The sequence below is a fragment of the Podarcis cretensis genome (assembly GCF_951804945.1).
Source record: "Podarcis cretensis genome assembly, chromosome: 8".
Lineage (NCBI taxonomy): Eukaryota > Metazoa > Chordata > Lepidosauria > Squamata > Lacertidae > Podarcis > Podarcis cretensis.
In genome coordinates, this window is record NC_137177.1 from 67,394,804 (window position 1) to 67,412,086 (window position 17,283).

Below are 17,283 nucleotides of genomic sequence, written 5' to 3' on the forward strand. Positions count from 1 at the left end.
GGAGCGAGGGATAGATTAATTTCAGCTGCAATGAGTTTAACCATAGGAGCTAACTCCTAGGAGCTGTGGGGCCTCCTGCCCCCACAATAAAATATGTGAGGGGGCCAGGCCCCCACAAAGTTGATAGGGATTCCCATTCAAATGCTGTGTGTGCACTGTATCCTGTGACCAGTTATGTGGGGCAGGCCTTACCTTGCCCCCCACAATATTTTATACAAGTTGGCACCTCTGAGTTCAACATTTATTATTTGACACATTTTATAGCCAACTTTTCTTCCATGATAGAACTCAAAAGAGCTGGCATGGGGCTCCCAGAAAGCTTCTCATGTAGCTGCTGACCAGGCCAATTTTTAAAGAAAAACAAAGAGGAAAAAATAGGGGTTACGGAGGAGAACTTCCGCTCAAAGACACAATAATTGTGTTTGTGAAGCCTCCCATTCCAAGTCCAGTTCTGAAACATCAGAAATTGGGGAAGAGGAGTGGACTGTCCAGATTGGAGCCTTGGGCAAGGCTTGGTCTTGCTGTCCTGAGAATGCCCTCATTTGTTGGGTTTTTGTACAGAGCAAAATAGTATTCCCAAATTCAGGGATAGGTGCAGAAGATCCCAGCTCGTAGGCAAACTTGTGCTGGGGTTCTGCTTGCGGGTTTCCCATTTCGGCACCTGGTTGGCCACTATGAAAACAGGATGTTGGCCCCCCCCAATTCTTTTTCTCTCTCCACTCCCGAACCCCATGACATGCAAAAGCGACGCAAGTCAAATTCCATTCTCTTTACTTGCCTGTTGCTTGGTTTGACATCTGATTCCTTGGCAATCAGTTAGTCAGGAGGACAAAATTTTAGCAAGACTCGAGAACTGCTGTTGGGAGTAACACATGGTTGTTGTTGTTGTTTAGTTGTTCAGTCATGTCTGACTCTTCGTGACCCCATGGACCAGAACACGCCAGGCACTCCTGTCTTCCACTGCCTCCCGCAGTTTGGTCAAACTCATGCTGGTAGCTTTGAGAACACCGTCCAACCATCTCGTCCTCTGTTGTCCTCTTCTCCTTGTGCCCTCAATCTTTCCCAACATCAGGGTCTTTCCCAGGGAGTCTTCTCTTCTCATGAGGTGGCCAAAGTATTGGAGCCTCAGCTTCACGATCTGTCCTTCCAGTGAGCACTCAGGGCTGATTTCCTTCAGAATGTCTCCTCCAGCACCATAATTCAAAAGCATCAATTCTTTGGCGACCAGCCTTCTTTATGGTCCAGCTCTCACTTCCATACATCACTACTGGGAAAACCATGGCTTTTACTATACGGACCTTTGTTGGCAAGGTGATGTCTCTGCTTTTTAAGATGCTGTCTAGGTTTGTCATCGCTTTTCTCCCAAGAAGCAGGCATTCCTAAGGTTGCGCTGATGCCAAAAATAAAAGGAGACCCTGGCACAGTTCCTTCCAGTAGGCAAAATGGTCTCATGAGCCATTTACTTAAAACAAGGGGGTTATAGCTTATATATAAGTTTATGTCCCATTGTGTTTGATAAGAAGGTTGGTGACAGGTTATGAAGTGATGGTGGCCCCCTTTTAAAATCAGCAGGGATGTGCTGAGCTCACACTTGGGAACCATGGCAGACAGGGAGATGGGTTCTCCGGTCTTGCTACCTGGGAGACTTACTGGGGACTCTGTGTATATTCTGCAGGCAAACCAGATGCTCTCACACTAAACCACAGCCTCTCCCCCTGGCTGCTTGGAATAACTCAATGGCTGCAGGAGCTCCCTGCCCTGGGACCTTGGTGTGGAGTGCAAGCAACAAAGGCAAATTGTAAATAAATAGATTTTCAGCATAGCCCTTAATTCTCCACTCTGCAGCCTTGAGTTGCTCCTTGCCAGAGCACCAGTATACAAGGGAGGAAGCTTTCCGTGCAAGTATTGGATGGCCTGGGCCAAGATCAGACCCCAAGGGCTTCGTGCATGGAGTCTGCCTTGCCGTTTTTCTTCCGACTGGTGAAGGATTTCCACCCTCTTTCTATCTCCTCTCTCCCCTTCCCTTCCTTTCTGCTGAACAGCAGCCAAGGCTGGGAAACGCCGTTTCCTGACTTGAGAGTTATCGTGAAAGCAAAAGCAGATCATCCCGACCTGGTGCCGAGTCAACCTATTGAACGATCCAAAGCTCTCTTATGCAAAGTCGGGGGGTGGGTGGGGTGGAAATCAGCCGCAGTATTAAAATGTCTGATTATGGATGTATTTGCAGAAAGAGTTACTCCTCCTCCACCCCGCAGCACCCCATAAAATTTTGAGGGTTTGTTTAGTCTGCTGAAGGCAAGGCACAAAAATAGCAGGATTTCTATTAATATTACAATATCCTGCTCCTTTGCGATTATACTTGAAAGCCCTGCTTTCCCGGGAGAAGGAGAAAAAAAGACTGAATGTGTGCTTGCGTGCCTGTGTGTGTGTGTGTGTGTGTGTGTTGTTGTGCGCACAATTGCTGTTCAAGGACCTTAAATTACTTGTTTGAATTTGCTTTGGAATTTATATAATATATTGAAATTAATTGCTGCAGTTTAGTGCTGAGTTCATACAAACAGGCCTCTTGGTATTAAAGAATTAATGACATTGATCCTGCACTGGACTGGAACATTCTTTTGGGTTGTTTCTCTCCCCCTCTCCCTGCCCCCACTACTAATTTTGTTTGAGAAAATTAATAAAAATGAATTGCACGGCCGTGACAGTTTCATAGAGTTTCTTAATAAAATGATGCATAATGTGAGCTGGAAGGATCCCTCTTGCAGCTGCTGTAGGTTCTGATATTATTATTATTTTTAAAAACCAAACATCCACCCCCCCCCACTCTTGCTGTTGGGGTGGCTCAGGAGACAATTAAAAACACAATCTATTAAAATGATTTCTAAATCAACACAACACCAATCAGCGGAGAAAATGATCGTGGCGGCAGAAACATCTACCAAACCCTGTCTGAGTAGCTATCCTCCAACAAACAGCAGCTGGAAGGAGAATGAGAGAGCCTGTAAGTGTCTCCTTTAGAGCCCCATAAGGAGGACATCACCACTAAGAAGGCCCCGCTCCTTGCAGCCTTCTGCATGACTTTACAGAGTTTCCCCGATTTGTAAATGAAGTTTGCAGCACTAAGAAATAAACAAAGCGTCCATAGTTAAAACTGTGGGATTCACTTGCGCAATATTAAGCGATGGCAACGACATCAAAGTGATGCCCACCAACTTGGATGGCTTTAAGAGAGAATTAGACAAGTCTACTGATGGCTACTAGTCACAATGGCTATGGTCTGCCTCCACGGTGGGAGACAGCAATGCTTTTGAATACCTGTTGTTGGAGACCAGGGAGAGGGCTCTTGTGCTTGGATCCTGCTTGAGATTTTCCCGCAGCCATCTAGTTGACCCTTGTGAGAACAGGATGCTGGACTTGGTGGGCCATTGGGCTGATCAAGCAGGCTCTTCTTACATCAGTTTGTTAGTTTCTTCAATTCTGCATGTGACTTAGTTTTTATTCACACTTTCTGTACCACCCTGGTATCTTTTGAAGGAGGCAGACAAATATATTCTTGAACAAACTAGGGAACAGCCTTGCTGGTGGGCCTCTTGAAAGCAATGGATCTTATGGATCATTGCAAGGAGGAGCATACTGAACTACACAGACCTTTGGTATGATCCCATAAAATAAGATAATATATATATATTTATATATATTTCACAAATAAAATACAATTAATCAAACGTTTTCATTAAAAAGTCGACTTCCCTCCCACCCTTCCATGGTTTTCTAATGGTTAACTTCCACTGCTGCATATTATAGTTAATCTATACCTTCTTTTCTCAACTTTATTGCCAAAATAACTTTTACTGCCGTATTTACACTCCAAACCTGCTAGCAAACTTAGCTACTATGCAAGCCCACCACATATAAAATGTAAAGGTAAAGGTAAAGGTACCCCTGCCCGTACGGGCCAGTCTTGACAGACTCTGGGGTTGTGCGCCCATCTCACTTAAGAGGCCAGGGGCCAGCGCTGTCCGGAGACACTTCCGGGTCACGTGGCCAGCGTGACATCGCTGCTCTGGCGAGCCAGAGCCGCACACGGAAACGCCGTTTACCTTCCCGCTGGTAAGCGGTCCCTATTTATCTACTTGCACCCGGAGGTGCTTTCGAACTGCTAGGTTGGCAGGCGCTGGGACCGAGCAGCGGGAGCGCACCCCGCCGCAGGGATTCGAACCGCCGACCTTTCGTTCGGCAAGCCCTAGGCGCTGAGGCACTTTCTATTTATTTGCATTTTCAACATGTACCTGATTCTTTAGTGTGATCCTCCTGCTGGGCTTTCCTAATGGTTGGTGGAGGAGGGCATTATTGGAGCACAAGACCAACAGGCTTAGAGGGTAGGCAGGAGACATTCCTCAGGAAGGTTCTGCAGAGGAAATTGATCTGAAACGTGACAGGCCGGATCTTGGGCTGCAGATCTTGTGCCAGAAACCCAACCATATTTCGGTGATAAATGACTGCTATTATGAGATTGCTATCCGAGATCTGCTACCTTAAATCCTTGCTTCTGATTGCATCAGCTTATTGCTGGAGTGAGACCTGCTCTGCTTGGGAAGTGATAACTAGGGAGCGGGGTGGGGGTGGGGGTGGGAATCTATGAGAATAACTGCAGGCAAACAAGGTCATGTGACAGTTCCAGGACCATTATCCTGTGGAAAGCTACCTCCATGAAAATGAATGGCACAAGGCATCCAGCCCCACAATGACAGCCATTGGGATTTCTGGTGCTATCATCAGGATAACCACAACAACAACACCAATAACAACAACAACAACAACAAATGGGTTTTCCACCAAAATGTGGGAGGACTGTAGTGCCAGAAATTCCCATGGTGGTTCCTTTGGGGTTTTCCTTTTGGTCGTGGTTAGAAAATATGCTAATGCATCAACTTGAGTATTATTAAAACTAATTAAAAACTAAATGCCACATCAAGATAGATCAACAAAGTACATTTCGCGATGCGTTCTCCTTGATGTTCCCTCCCTTGTAATCTCATTTGTTTGCTTGTTGTTGTGGTTGTTTTTTAATTGGCCAGCTAATCTACAGCAGAGCTGGCAGTTATTAGCATGGCTTGGGTGGGGGTGGGGGGGGGCAGCGGCGGCAGCGAGGAAATAAATGAATACATGAAATGTTCGAGAAGTACAGTAGCATCACAGGAATCTGGAATACTTTGCAGTTTCTACACAAAATCGTGGAAATTAATTAGGCTTCCTTGCAGTGAACAAAAACGAGGTTGGGGGTGGAAGCCGTGGGGGGTGGGGGTGGAGATGTGCTTTGGGCCCCACCAGGTTCCTTGTCATGACTAATTTTGGGAAACATCAGACAGCTCCTCATTCTCCAGCTTCCATGGTGTATATTCTTCAAGGAAACAAACAAAAAGGCCTTCTGTTGTTGTTTTTTTGGGGGGGAACTAAGTATGTGTGTTTGTGTGTGTGTGTTGTGTATGCACCCACACCCACTTGTAACATCCAGTAAGATGAGCCGCTTGTATAAGCCTTGTGCCATGCATAGCATTACTTAAAAGGCCATAATATTCTGAAATCTGCCACCCCCCACCATGCACTTCCTCTGGGAATAAGCTCCACAGAGCAAACTGAGTCTGCTCCTCCATGAATCTGACTACCAACACCTACCAGCCAGGATGTCTAAACCACTGAGCCTCGTGGGCTTGCCGATTGGAAGGTCGGTGGTTCAAATCCCCGTGATGGGGTGAGCTCCCGTTGCTCTGTCCCAGCTTCTGCCAATCTAGCAGTTCGAAAGCACACCAGTGCAAGTAGATAAATAGGTATCGCTCTGGCAGGAAGGTAAACGGTGTTTCTGTGCGCTCTGGTTTCCGTCATGGTGTTCCATTGCGCCAGAAGTGGTTTAGTCATGCTGGCCACAGGACCTGGAAAAGCTGTCTGTGGACAAACACCTGAAGCGAGATGAGCGCCGCAACCCCATAGTCGCCTTTGACTGGACTTAACCATCCAGGGGCCTTTACCTTTTCCTCTTTTTTTAAACCTGTGTACTACTTCCACTGCTGAAGGTAGCAAATGGCTCTGAATACCAGTTACAGGGGGATATATGAGTGGGGAAAGTCCTGTTGTTGCACTCATGTCCTGATTGTGGTGGGCTCCACTTTGCAGCGTCTGGTTGGCCAGCATGTGGACAGAGTGCTGGAGTAGATGGGTCTTTGGACTGATCCAGCTGCTGCAGAAATTTTCTGAAGCTCCTTTTAGCGGCCGGGCAATATCAGTGTTATGGGACGCTGGTGGCACTGTGGTTTAAACCACAGAGCCTAGGGCTTGCCAATCAGAAGGTCAGCGGTTCGAATCCCCGCAACGGGGTGAGCTCCCGTTGTTCAGTCCCAGCTCCTGCCAACCTAGCAGTTCAAAAGCACACCAAAAAGTGCAAGTAGATAAATAGGTACCACTCCTGCGGGAAGGTAAATGGCATTTCCATGCATTGCTCTGGTTTCGCCAAAGGCGGCTTAGTCATGCTGGCCACATGACCCAGAAGCTGTCTGTGGACAAACGCCGGCTCCCTCGGCCAATAAAGCAAGATGAGCGCCATAACCCCAGAGTTGTCCGCAACTGGACCTAACAGTCAGGGGTTCCTTTACCTTCACCTTTAAGATCAGTGTTGCACTGACACCAGCCTGCCAGCAATTCTTACAGCCAAACTTGCATCCCCAGCGAATTCCTGGTACACCAGTGGAGGGCCGTGATAAGATACCCTCCAATGTTACTTGGATTAAAATAGGGATATTCTATTCTATGATAGTATCATGGTTGGTTAGTTATATTTATTGAAGTCCCCCCCTTCCCCACAACCCGGGCTTCCCTAAATGCAGAACATAAATTAAAAAACTGTGGTGCTTAAAATACCTCAGTTTCTGTGTGTTTCCTCTAATAACTTTTGTACTTTTAAAAAAATAATATTTCATTAAGAGTATTTTATATTTAAAATGGTAGAGTGAGGAAAAAAAGAAAGTAAGTGAGTGAGTGAGTGAGAGAGAGAGAGAGAGATAATGAAAAAAAGAGAAAAAATAATGTTACATTACCATACATTGATATGCAGGTTTTTATATTCTTATTTTCCTAATACACAAATGATTGTGGGTAACTTAATATATTCTGTGTAAACCCATTCCAAATGTCATTGTATTGATCCAAAGAAAGTTTGCAAATAACTTTTGTACTTGAGCAGGAGGAAATGCTCAAGGAGTGATACTGATGTGGAATAGAATGTCCCTATGTTCATCTGAGGAATGTTGGAGAGTATGGGATCCTGGAGGTACTTAAGCCTAGGTCTTACTCTCAGTGGGTGAAGGAAGCCCCTGTGTTGTCCTTTTGACACAGCTTTTGATCTGCATCTGCTGCCGCCTTTGTTCTTGTGGCCCTGGGGGTGAACATGTGTGTGTGTGAGAGAGACAGAGTCTTGTGGCATAGTGGAAGCTCAGGCTGGGGTGCATTTCTGAGTCTCTGTTCTTAGTCTAAGGGCAGACATGCTACCTGGGTGCTGCCCTAGAGCTCTCCAGTAGTGTCTGCTGGCTCTTCCTGGTCCCGGCATGCACTAAGGGCTCTGTGTGGGGCAGGCTCTCTTCTTTTGAGGGGGGTGACACCAGGGAGTTAATCATGCCAACTGTGTACCAACTCATGCAGATGGGTGCATGGGCACATTAGTAATCGGATCTGGGCCTTTGTTTACCCCACTTCATCCCTTGGGGAAGCAATTGTGGGCTTTCCACTGTGGGATGCCACTTCTGACACCACTTGTTGCACTCACGTTACTACAGACAAACCCTCCTAGCCACTCTGTCCACGCCCACCTTTTGGGCTTGGCTTGTCTCCACCTTGCAAAACTTCATCCCAGGCAGGGCACAGCTGGCTGTTTGGCTAGAAAGAAAGGCAGACATGTGGAGGACTAGGAGCGATTTCCTTCGCAATTCACATTTGCCCCCTTGCCATTCATTTGTTTGGGCCCACACAATTGGCTCCTGTCCTCACTTCCTCTAAAACATACCTGTGTGTTGGGAGAGTCTGCACCAAGGAAGTTGCTGTGTAACATTTCTAGGCAGCAGGAGTTGGCAATGATTAATATTTCTGAAACCCCAAAGTTCTGCGGCACTGTACTCTGGCAAATCAATAGCAATTTACATGCGGTGTCAGTATCTATTTGTGGTAATTTAGTTTTACTTCGGCTACCTCCTGGTTTTATTTTTAGCATTTTAATTTCCCTCTGCCAGCTTTTAGGAAAACAAGAGTCACTTTCTTTCTCTCTCCCCCCCCCCCCCCCGCAGACAAGGGCTACTGGATGGGGGAGCCGCCTTTCTTCCTGTGATAAATTCTCACCTAATAAATCATGAAGCTTTTCGAATGGCCCGATTCCTAAGAAAGCAAATGTGCCCCTCTCCCCCCTTCCAAAAACAACTGGCTTCTTTTGTTGGTGGTCTCAGGGGAGACCTTTCCCTTTTGTGTCTTTTCTCCAACTGGTGCAAAAAAAAAACGGCTTTCTGAAATCCTTGCAGAGACAGGTGGATGAGCTCTGCTGGAATTATGATCTCTCCCCTAATCCCCTTCCTCTTCTTTTGCACTGGGGCAACTTGGAGTCTTATCCTGTTTGATTGTGGGTAGGCGGGTCGGTGGCTTTGCCGGCAAGGAAGAGATGTAGAGAAGAGATGGAAGAGAGCCGGTGTGGTTTGGTGGTTCGAGTGTCGGACTAAGACCTGGGTTTGAATCCACACTCAACCGTGAAGCTCACTGGGTGACTTGGGGGGCCAGTCAGTGCCTCTCAGCCTAACCTCAGGGTTCATAGACGGTCATAGAATCATGCTGTTGGAAGGGACCATGAGGATCATCTACTCCAACCCCCTGCAATGCAGGAATCTTTTGCCCAACACGGGTCTCGAACCCACAACCCTGAGATGAAGAATCTCATGCTGTAACTGAGCTACCTCAGGTTGTCGTGGGGATTAAATGAGGAAGGGGGCGGGGAACCACGTACACCACCTAAAGCTCATTGGAGAAAAAAGTGGGACATAAATGCAATAAAGAAAGAGAGGAAAGGGATTTTGTGAGGTGGAGGGGGCAGTATTTTAGGGTCCTATGGGCTGTGGTCTAAACCACTGAGCCTCTTGGGCTTCCGATCAGAAGGTCAGCAGTTCAAATCCCCACAATGGGGTAAGCTCCCTTTGCTTGGTCCCAGCTCCTGCCAGCCTAGCAGTTTGAAAGCACGCCAGTGCAAGTAGATAAATAGGTACTGCTGCGGCAGGAAGGTAAACAGCATTTCCATGTGCTGCTCTGGTTTCGGTGTTCTGTTGCACCAGAAGTGGCTTAGTCATGCTAGCCACATGAGCTGAAAAAACTATCTGCGGACAAACGCCGGCTCCCTCGGCCTGTAAAGTGAGATGAGTGCCACAACTCCAGAGTCGTCTGTGACTTGACTTAACTGTCAGGGGTCCTTTACCTTTACCTTTTTATGGGTGTGAGGAGGAGGCTAATAAATGTGAACTGGATCCTGGAGGCAGGAGGTTGAGTCAGAGGCTCAGCTTGTGTGATACCTGGGGTGTTATCTGAAAACACTGAAGCACTATTCATGAATTCTGTTTTCAGTGTTTGATGGTAGTTGTAACATCCAGGTGAGCCAGGAACCCACAGACAGCAGTTATAATTTTGCAGATTATAATGGCAGCAGTTCTGACCTGATGTCAGTGTTCCTTTTGCAGAGCAGTATCTGTTGCATTAGAGAACCGTGGCTTTTGGACTGACATGCCACCATGCTACACTAAATCTGAAACATCAGGAAAGACCTGTATGTCGGTATACTGCTCCAAATTTCGTCACATGAAATTACAGCACAAAACTCCCACAATTTTCTGAGTCAACAGGGTTGCAGGTGGATTTTTTTTTCAGGCAACAATGAACGTGGAAATTATTGCTAAATTTCCACCAGACTCCAGTAGACTTATAGAAATGGCTTTTATGTTGTGTGAAACATCACACATTTAACAGGTGGATGGTATAAAGTGCCATCTTAGTGCAGCCTAAGTCTCTTGGTTGTATAATAAATGTTGCTTTGTAATTCCTCTATTTTTTTGTTGATTGGCTGAGTGTAGGGATGGAAGGCTCTGTCAGTTTTGGTTTGTTCCACTTTCTCAGTTTTCCAGTGTTAAATTTAGTTCACATTTCTGCAAGAAGTTACAAGTTATTATTATTTTTCTTTTAAAATCCCCATGAAAATTCTTCAGAATTTCTGTGCAGATTTCTCCTAATAAACACCGTTTTGACAAATAGACACATTTTTGAAACAATTTCTCTTAATATTATGCATTTTTGTATTCATTGTGCATGCATTCCTTGAACACGTGCCTTTTTGTAAACTTTATTTGGTTGCAGAACTGCATCACAAAGTTCAGATAAGTGCATTTCTTTTAATGCACTTAACTGTTTTTTTCAATTCACATAATTGCTTCGTAAAGAGCAAATTTGATAAATTTGGTTTTAAAGGTGAACTGAATTAAATTGCTCCCCCATCCCTAGAAGGGAGGAACACCTTGCCTTTCTCCTCATGTAGGAAAAACACCCTGGGGAGGCTGCATCTGTTGAGACATTATTTAATCAGCAGCCCCTTTGGGACAGTCATGGAAATGCAGAATTTGAAGGGACCCCGAGGATCATCCAGTCCAACCCCCTGCAGTACAGGAATCCTGCCCACAGCTGTCCCTGGGTGGGCTCGAACTACCAACCTTCTGGTTAACAGCTAGCTGAGAAAACAGCCGATCACTACCAGCATTCACCACCACCCCCATGACCAAAATTTGGTGTAGAATCATCACCCGTATGGAGACCCCATAAGGACATTGACTCAATCCCTTTTGGAGAGATGGGTGTCTACTGGTATTCCAGAACCTTTGCAGTATATTAATTTTGCAGTATATAATTAATAGTAAAGTTAATTGATGAATTATTCATTTTTTTCATGTAAAAATAGGAGCAATAAATATTAATAACTTTTTTTTATTAAGGGACTTTCCATTTCCTGTGTCATTAAAGAGAGATTAACCAAAAGTTGGTTTTAAATGAAGATTGAAAACAATTGTGCTGTTGAATTAATTTACAGTGTTAAGGCCGTTATGCCGTGATCATAACTCCTTGCGTTGGAGAGATTCCCCTCCCATTGACTGGATTAGTAATATTGGAGGCGGGGAAAGAGAGCACTGTGAGGATCTACGGAGCATTCCACTAAACTACAGAGCATTCTTTGAGTGTTTCCAGATGTAGTTCTGCCTTAAATCAGTAGACGAGGCAAATGCGGCCATTTGAACAGGCCAGAAACTGCGGAAGGGGGAGACAACCACTGAGATTGTTTGCTGAAGTGCAGTGCACACATCCTGGCATTGCAAGGGGTTGGACAAGACAACCCTTTAGGTCCCTTTAAAACCTATGATTCTGTGATTCGAAATCCCTTTCAAAACAGAGGGCCACTTGTGCTAACAATCTTGGGTGAGCAGTAGGGTGGTGCTGCAAATCCAACTTCTTGGGCTGTCTAAGACAGATGTTGGATCTCCACTCTGTATTAGACTGGCTAAATTCTATTTCTCTTCCACGTTCACTCCTATACTAACAGGTTTTTTCTTTGTGAGTGGAGAAAAGTGGATCATAGCTGCTAACTAGCGGCAGCTAGACTGGTGACAAGAGTGGCAGCCGGGACCATATAACACCGTTCCTAAAGGATCTTCATTGCTTCCCAGATCACAATTCAAAGTGTTGGTGCTGACCTTTGAAGCCCTAAATGGCCTCGGCCCAGTATACCTGAAGGAGCGTTTCTACCCCCATTGTTCAGCCTGGGCACTGAAGTCCTCCTCCAAGGGTCTTCTGCAGGTTCCTTCACTGCGAGAAGTGAGGTTACATACAGGGAACCAGGCAGAGGGTCTTCTTGACAGTGGCGCCCTCCCTGTGGAACACCCTTCCTTCAGATGTCAAGGAAATAAACAACTCTCTGCCTTTTCAAAGACACCTGAAGGCAGCCCTGTATCGGGAAGTTTTTAATGTTTGATGTTTTAGTATGTTCTGATATATGCTATTAGCAGCCCAGAGTGGCTGGGGAAACCCAGCCAGATGGGTGGGGTATAAATAATAAAATTATTATCATCATTATAACCATACTTTACTAATAATAGCCAGAAAAATCCTCACGTTTATGGGCTTCCAGGCAAATGGCTCATTGAAGGCTGGCCAGAGGGAGCCTGATTCCTGTTGGTCTATCGGTCCAATACCCTTTATAGCTTTGTTTCCAGAAGAGGATGAGCTGGACGGAAGTGGTATAATGGCCTTGGACTGAAAAGATTCCTGTCACATGGAAGTCCAGTAGATTTGGAAAGCCAACAATGAATCCTTTCAGCAGCTCAACCCTCTCCCCACTTTGTTTTAAAAATGGCCTTAGAGCAGGAGCTCCAGAGCAGCTGAGATCCGTTCATTGTCTTAGACGATTTCATTTTGACTGTGTTTCCAATGAATTATTCAGCCAGGCGGCAGGTGAGAACGGGCTCCCCCGGACGGCTTGTTTTATTTAATATCTGGCTGGTAACCGAGGAGGAGAACAGCGTCGCGGTGATAGACAAGAGATCTGCTAACTTCGGCGTGGAAGGAGATATCCGTGTATCCTCATATGGGCATTTAATTGGTACAGATGTTGATATTTCGGTTCTGCTGTGTAAGACAGTTTGTTGAACTTAGGAGGCGGGCAAAGGAGGGGGGGAATTTCTGAATTGCTGTGGTTTTTGTTTTTTGAAGAGGTATATTCCTAGGTTGTCTTGGTTTGTGCATGAGAGAGAATGAGTTATTTAGGAAGCAGGAAGTTACTACATGTTTCTGGAGCAGCTGCTGGTTCCCTCTTCCCATTTCCAGTCATTTAACTTTTGAGTTGGCTCTGCCTTGCTCAGGTGGGTAATTTGATACTCCATACCCTCCAACATTTCTCTGATGAAAACATTTCTCCTGTTCCTCCATCATCATCATCCTATTTATACCCCAAACATCTGACTGGGTTGGCCCAGCCACTCTGGGAGGCTACAAACATATATTAAAACACAATAAAACATTAAACATTTAAAAACTATTCCCCATACAGGGCTTCCTTGAGATGGTTTGAGGGTTGGATAACTCAATACCCTCCAACATTTCTCTGATGAAAATAGGGACGTCCTAAGGAAAAGAGGAACAAATCAGAAACAAGGGCAGTTTCTGTAAATCCAGGAATGTTCCTGGAAAATAGGGACACTTGGAGAGTCTGGTCTTAAGGGTCTTACATAGCCCCCTCGCTACCACCACCCTTACAGGTGGCCCTGTGTACCATTTCAGTTGGGTAGCACGCAAGTCATATTTCTCTACTTCCTCACCAACCACCACCGTTTCAACCCTGTTGGCAAAGAAATGGAGGCCAAGGCTTTCAAAGGCTACTAGCCATGCTGGCTACCCTCTGTGTCTGCGGTCAGAGGCAAGCAATGCTTCTGAATACCAGATGCTGGGAGCCGCAGAAGCAGGGAGCATCCTGGTGCCCAGGTACTGCTTGCAGGTGTCCCATTGTGGCATCTGGTTGGCCACTGTGAGAACAGGATGCTGGGCCAGAAGGGCCTTTGACTAGATCCAGCAGGGATCTTTGAATGTTCTTATCTGAACATCACAGGACCACCATAAGGACGACAGGAATAAAATGGGGTTTGCCTCTGCAGCCCTGATCAGTGGCGTAGCGTGGGTTATCAGCACCCGGGGCAAGGCAAGTAATTTGCGCCCCCTAACCCGTGGATTTGCGCCCCCTAACCCGTGGATTTCCCTAACCCCCAGATGTTGCGCCCGGTGCGGCCGGCCCCCCCTGCACCCCCCACGCTACGCCACTGGCCCTGATGGTAAGCATATTTACTCAGGAAGAAACGCTGGGTAGGTTTATGTTGTTGTTGTTTTCTGAGGAAAAGGATGACATGTGCTTCAAAAGTATAACAGCGTGGGAACCGAGAGGCAGCCTTCCTTCGAAATTTGCACTCCTTCAGGGTTTGCAGTGCAGTTTTCTAGCTGAGTAATGGATGCCCTTGTGTTGAGTGTGAATAAAAATGCATATATTAGTGAATACAAAAATGAATTCTATTGCGGGAGTGGGGGGATATGCTTTTTTGAATGTGTACATTATACAAAATTGCATACAGACAGGTGTATATTAGGAAAAAGTTACAGGGAAATGCTGGTGAATGTTCACAATGACTTTTTTTTTAAATTGCAAGCTCAAAATGGGGAAAGCTGAATTTCAGATTGAAAAAATTAGAAACTGAGAGAAATTGAGACACCCATCCTTTCAGTAATCCTGTACACACCCAGCTGCCCACCCTGAGTAAGATATTTGTTGTTGTTTTTTAAAATATATATGCCCATCTGGGATTTTGTTTTTACATTTTAAAGGAAATGTCTGGGGTTTTTTGTTTTATTGATTGATTGATTGATTGATTTTTGGCTTGGACGCATGCAGCTCAGGCTTAGACTGCTCAGCATGCAGTGGCTGCTGCCAGCCCGAGTTGGGGAAAGAGGGGCACAGGCACAGCAGCCCTGTGTGCCTTTTTCCCTACCTCAGGCTGGCAGTGGCTCAGGCTGCCCTGTTTTATTGCTCTTCAATATATGGCAACCCTATTTTATTGGGAAAGTCCAACTGACTGGCTGGTGAGACTACTGCACCTAATGCTCTTTTATCAATGTATTATGAAGACAGGAGAATTGTCCACAACTCTATTATTATTATTATTATTATTATTATTATTATTATTATTTTGTACCCCACCCTTCTGACTGGCTTGCCCCAGCCACTCTGTTTGGCTTCCAACGTATATAAAAACATCATAAAACATGAATCGTTGAAAAAAATAATAATTCAGCTTTGTTTTTATTTTGGTATTTTTTTGTGGTGGTCTGTGTTTGGAATTGATGGCAGCACCTCTTCTTCCTAGTGAAAAGTTAGAGCATTTCAGGGGGACCCAGCAAACTCATATTTATTCATGATATTTAACGGGGGTAATAAAATTAAAGACTTTGTGGCATTTTAAATGCCTTACAGCTTAATTTATATTCTGGCATGCTAATGAAGAGGCAGCTTTTGTCCAGGAGGTGAGATATGCAAAAATAACCTTTAAGTTGCTCATAATTAACCTTTAATGATATTCCCTCCACTTTACCAGTTTTGTTTTTTTGCACATCAGGAAGTGAAATGTAAGAAGCTGGCCACCCCTCTCTGCAGCCAGCAGAGCATGGCATTTTCTTTTTCTATTTTTTAAAAATCTTTTTTTGGGGGGTTTATTTATTTGCACAGTTTCTTCCTACGTGAAACCTGGCACCAGAAGAGGGAATGCTGAAGAACAGGGTCAGCTTTCTCAGTTTCCTTCCAATCTCTCTCTTCTGAGGATGATAATTATTGACAGAGTTAGTAGGCATGAAATGGTGACTAAATGAACTTTCTGTCCCCCTGCCTCTCTTTCTCTGCAGGTTTTTATTTTGGGGGGGATGGGGGGGAGGAGAAGATGGACTGTAAACAGATAGGATTAGTGGCATCCCTGAGACCAGTGAACAACAGCAACTGAGCAGTAGGTGCCACTGTCACCAGAGACTTCCTGTGTGCTGCTGCCCTGCGACAGGGCCTTTCCGGTGGTGGCTCCCCGGTTGTGGAATGTCCTCCCTAGTGAAGTGCGCCTGTTCCCATCATTGTCAACTCTCAGGAGGAATCTGGAAACATTTCTCTTTAACTAGGCTTTTGGTGGCTGGAGGGAGACTCTTCGAAGCAACTGTAAGATCCTGGCATAGAAGGATGCTGTGCTGGTCCCGGGGGGGGGGGGTTACCGTGAGGCGTGGTCAAAGTCCAGTCCTGGGCCAAGGGTCTGGAGACTGTCCACCAAGGGGGAAGGAGAGTCCAAAGCAAGAAGCCGGGCGTGGTCGGGAACTCCGGAAAAACAGGTCTGGGTGCTGGCAGAAACAGGTTTCCAACGTCATTGCTCCCACAACCTGGGACTGGGTTGACTGGCCTTTATCTCCTCTGGGGCCTAGGGCGGTCCTGGCCCACAGGTGACTCGCCTCTCCTGGCCTTAAGGTGAGCACTTCTCCTAAGAGAACCCAGTTCCCTCTGCCTCTCTGCCCTGAGCCTCTGCAGCTCAGGAGAGGCTGGAGGGTTACTGGGCCCAGAGGCAGCCTCACCTTCTCCTGACAGAGCTGGGAGAGGAGCACCTGCAGGCAATGGGTCCTCAATCACCTCCAGAGCCAGAGTGGATTCATCTGGTGTCTGCTCCTGAGGATCCGGCACAGGTGCAGGCCCTTCAGATTCAAGGCCCTGCCGCGGCTCAGCCGGCCCTGGAGGCGGGGACTCCTGGGATTCCTCCGGTTTAGCTTCTGAATCAGATTCCCAGGCCATCACAGATGCTTTGAATTGCTGTAAGGATGTTTTTCAGTATAGCCGACTTTAGATGTTACAAATTGTAATTGTTTTTAAAATGTCTTAATTGCTTTTAGAACAGGTTCTTTTTTTAATGTTCTGCAGGAGCAGGGCTGGGGGCGGGAAAAACCACCTGGGCCTCTGGTGAGCTGGTTTCCGTCACAATAGACCATGCTCAGCTACATAGACCAGAGGTCTGACTCATAAGCCAGCTTCATACGCACAGGAACCTGGGATAGCTCAGTTGGTAGAGCATGAGACTCTTAATCTCATGGTTGCGGGTTCAAGCCCTAGCTTGGACAGAAGATTCCTGCAGTGCAAGGGGGTTGGACTAGATGACCCTCGCGGTCCCTTCCAACTCTACATTTCTGTGATAACACAGTGGATCAGGCCAGTGGCCCATCTAGCCCAGCAGCCTTTCTTACAGTGGCCACCCCAAAGCCCTAACGAGAAACTTGCAAGCAGGATCCGTGCACAGCAGCACTAGCCCCCCTCCTGCTGTTTCCACCAACTGGTATTCAGAAGCACAACTGAGTGTGAGAACTAATAGCCATCATTGGCCTTATCCTCCCTGAATTTGTACAATCCTCTTTTAAAACCCTCTAAAGGTATAGGATCCCTGGACGGTTAAATTCAGTCAAAGGCGACTATGGGGTTGTGGCGCTCATCTTGCTTTCAGGCCAAGGGAGCTGGCGTCTGTCCACAGACAGCTATCTGGGTCTTGTGGTTAGCATGACTAAACCGCTTCCGATGCAACGGAACACCGTGATGGAAACCAGAGCACACGGAAATGCCGTTTA

At 46.2% G+C, this 17,283-nt stretch overlaps 1 protein-coding gene across 3 annotated transcripts in view; it reads left to right on the forward strand.

Annotated features, from left to right (window-relative positions):
- The window catches only part of CAMTA1 (calmodulin binding transcription activator 1), a 709,235-nt gene that overhangs the window by 198,250 nt on the left and 493,702 nt on the right, over nucleotides 1-17,283 (forward strand). The gene's annotated exons all lie outside the window — the stretch shown is intronic.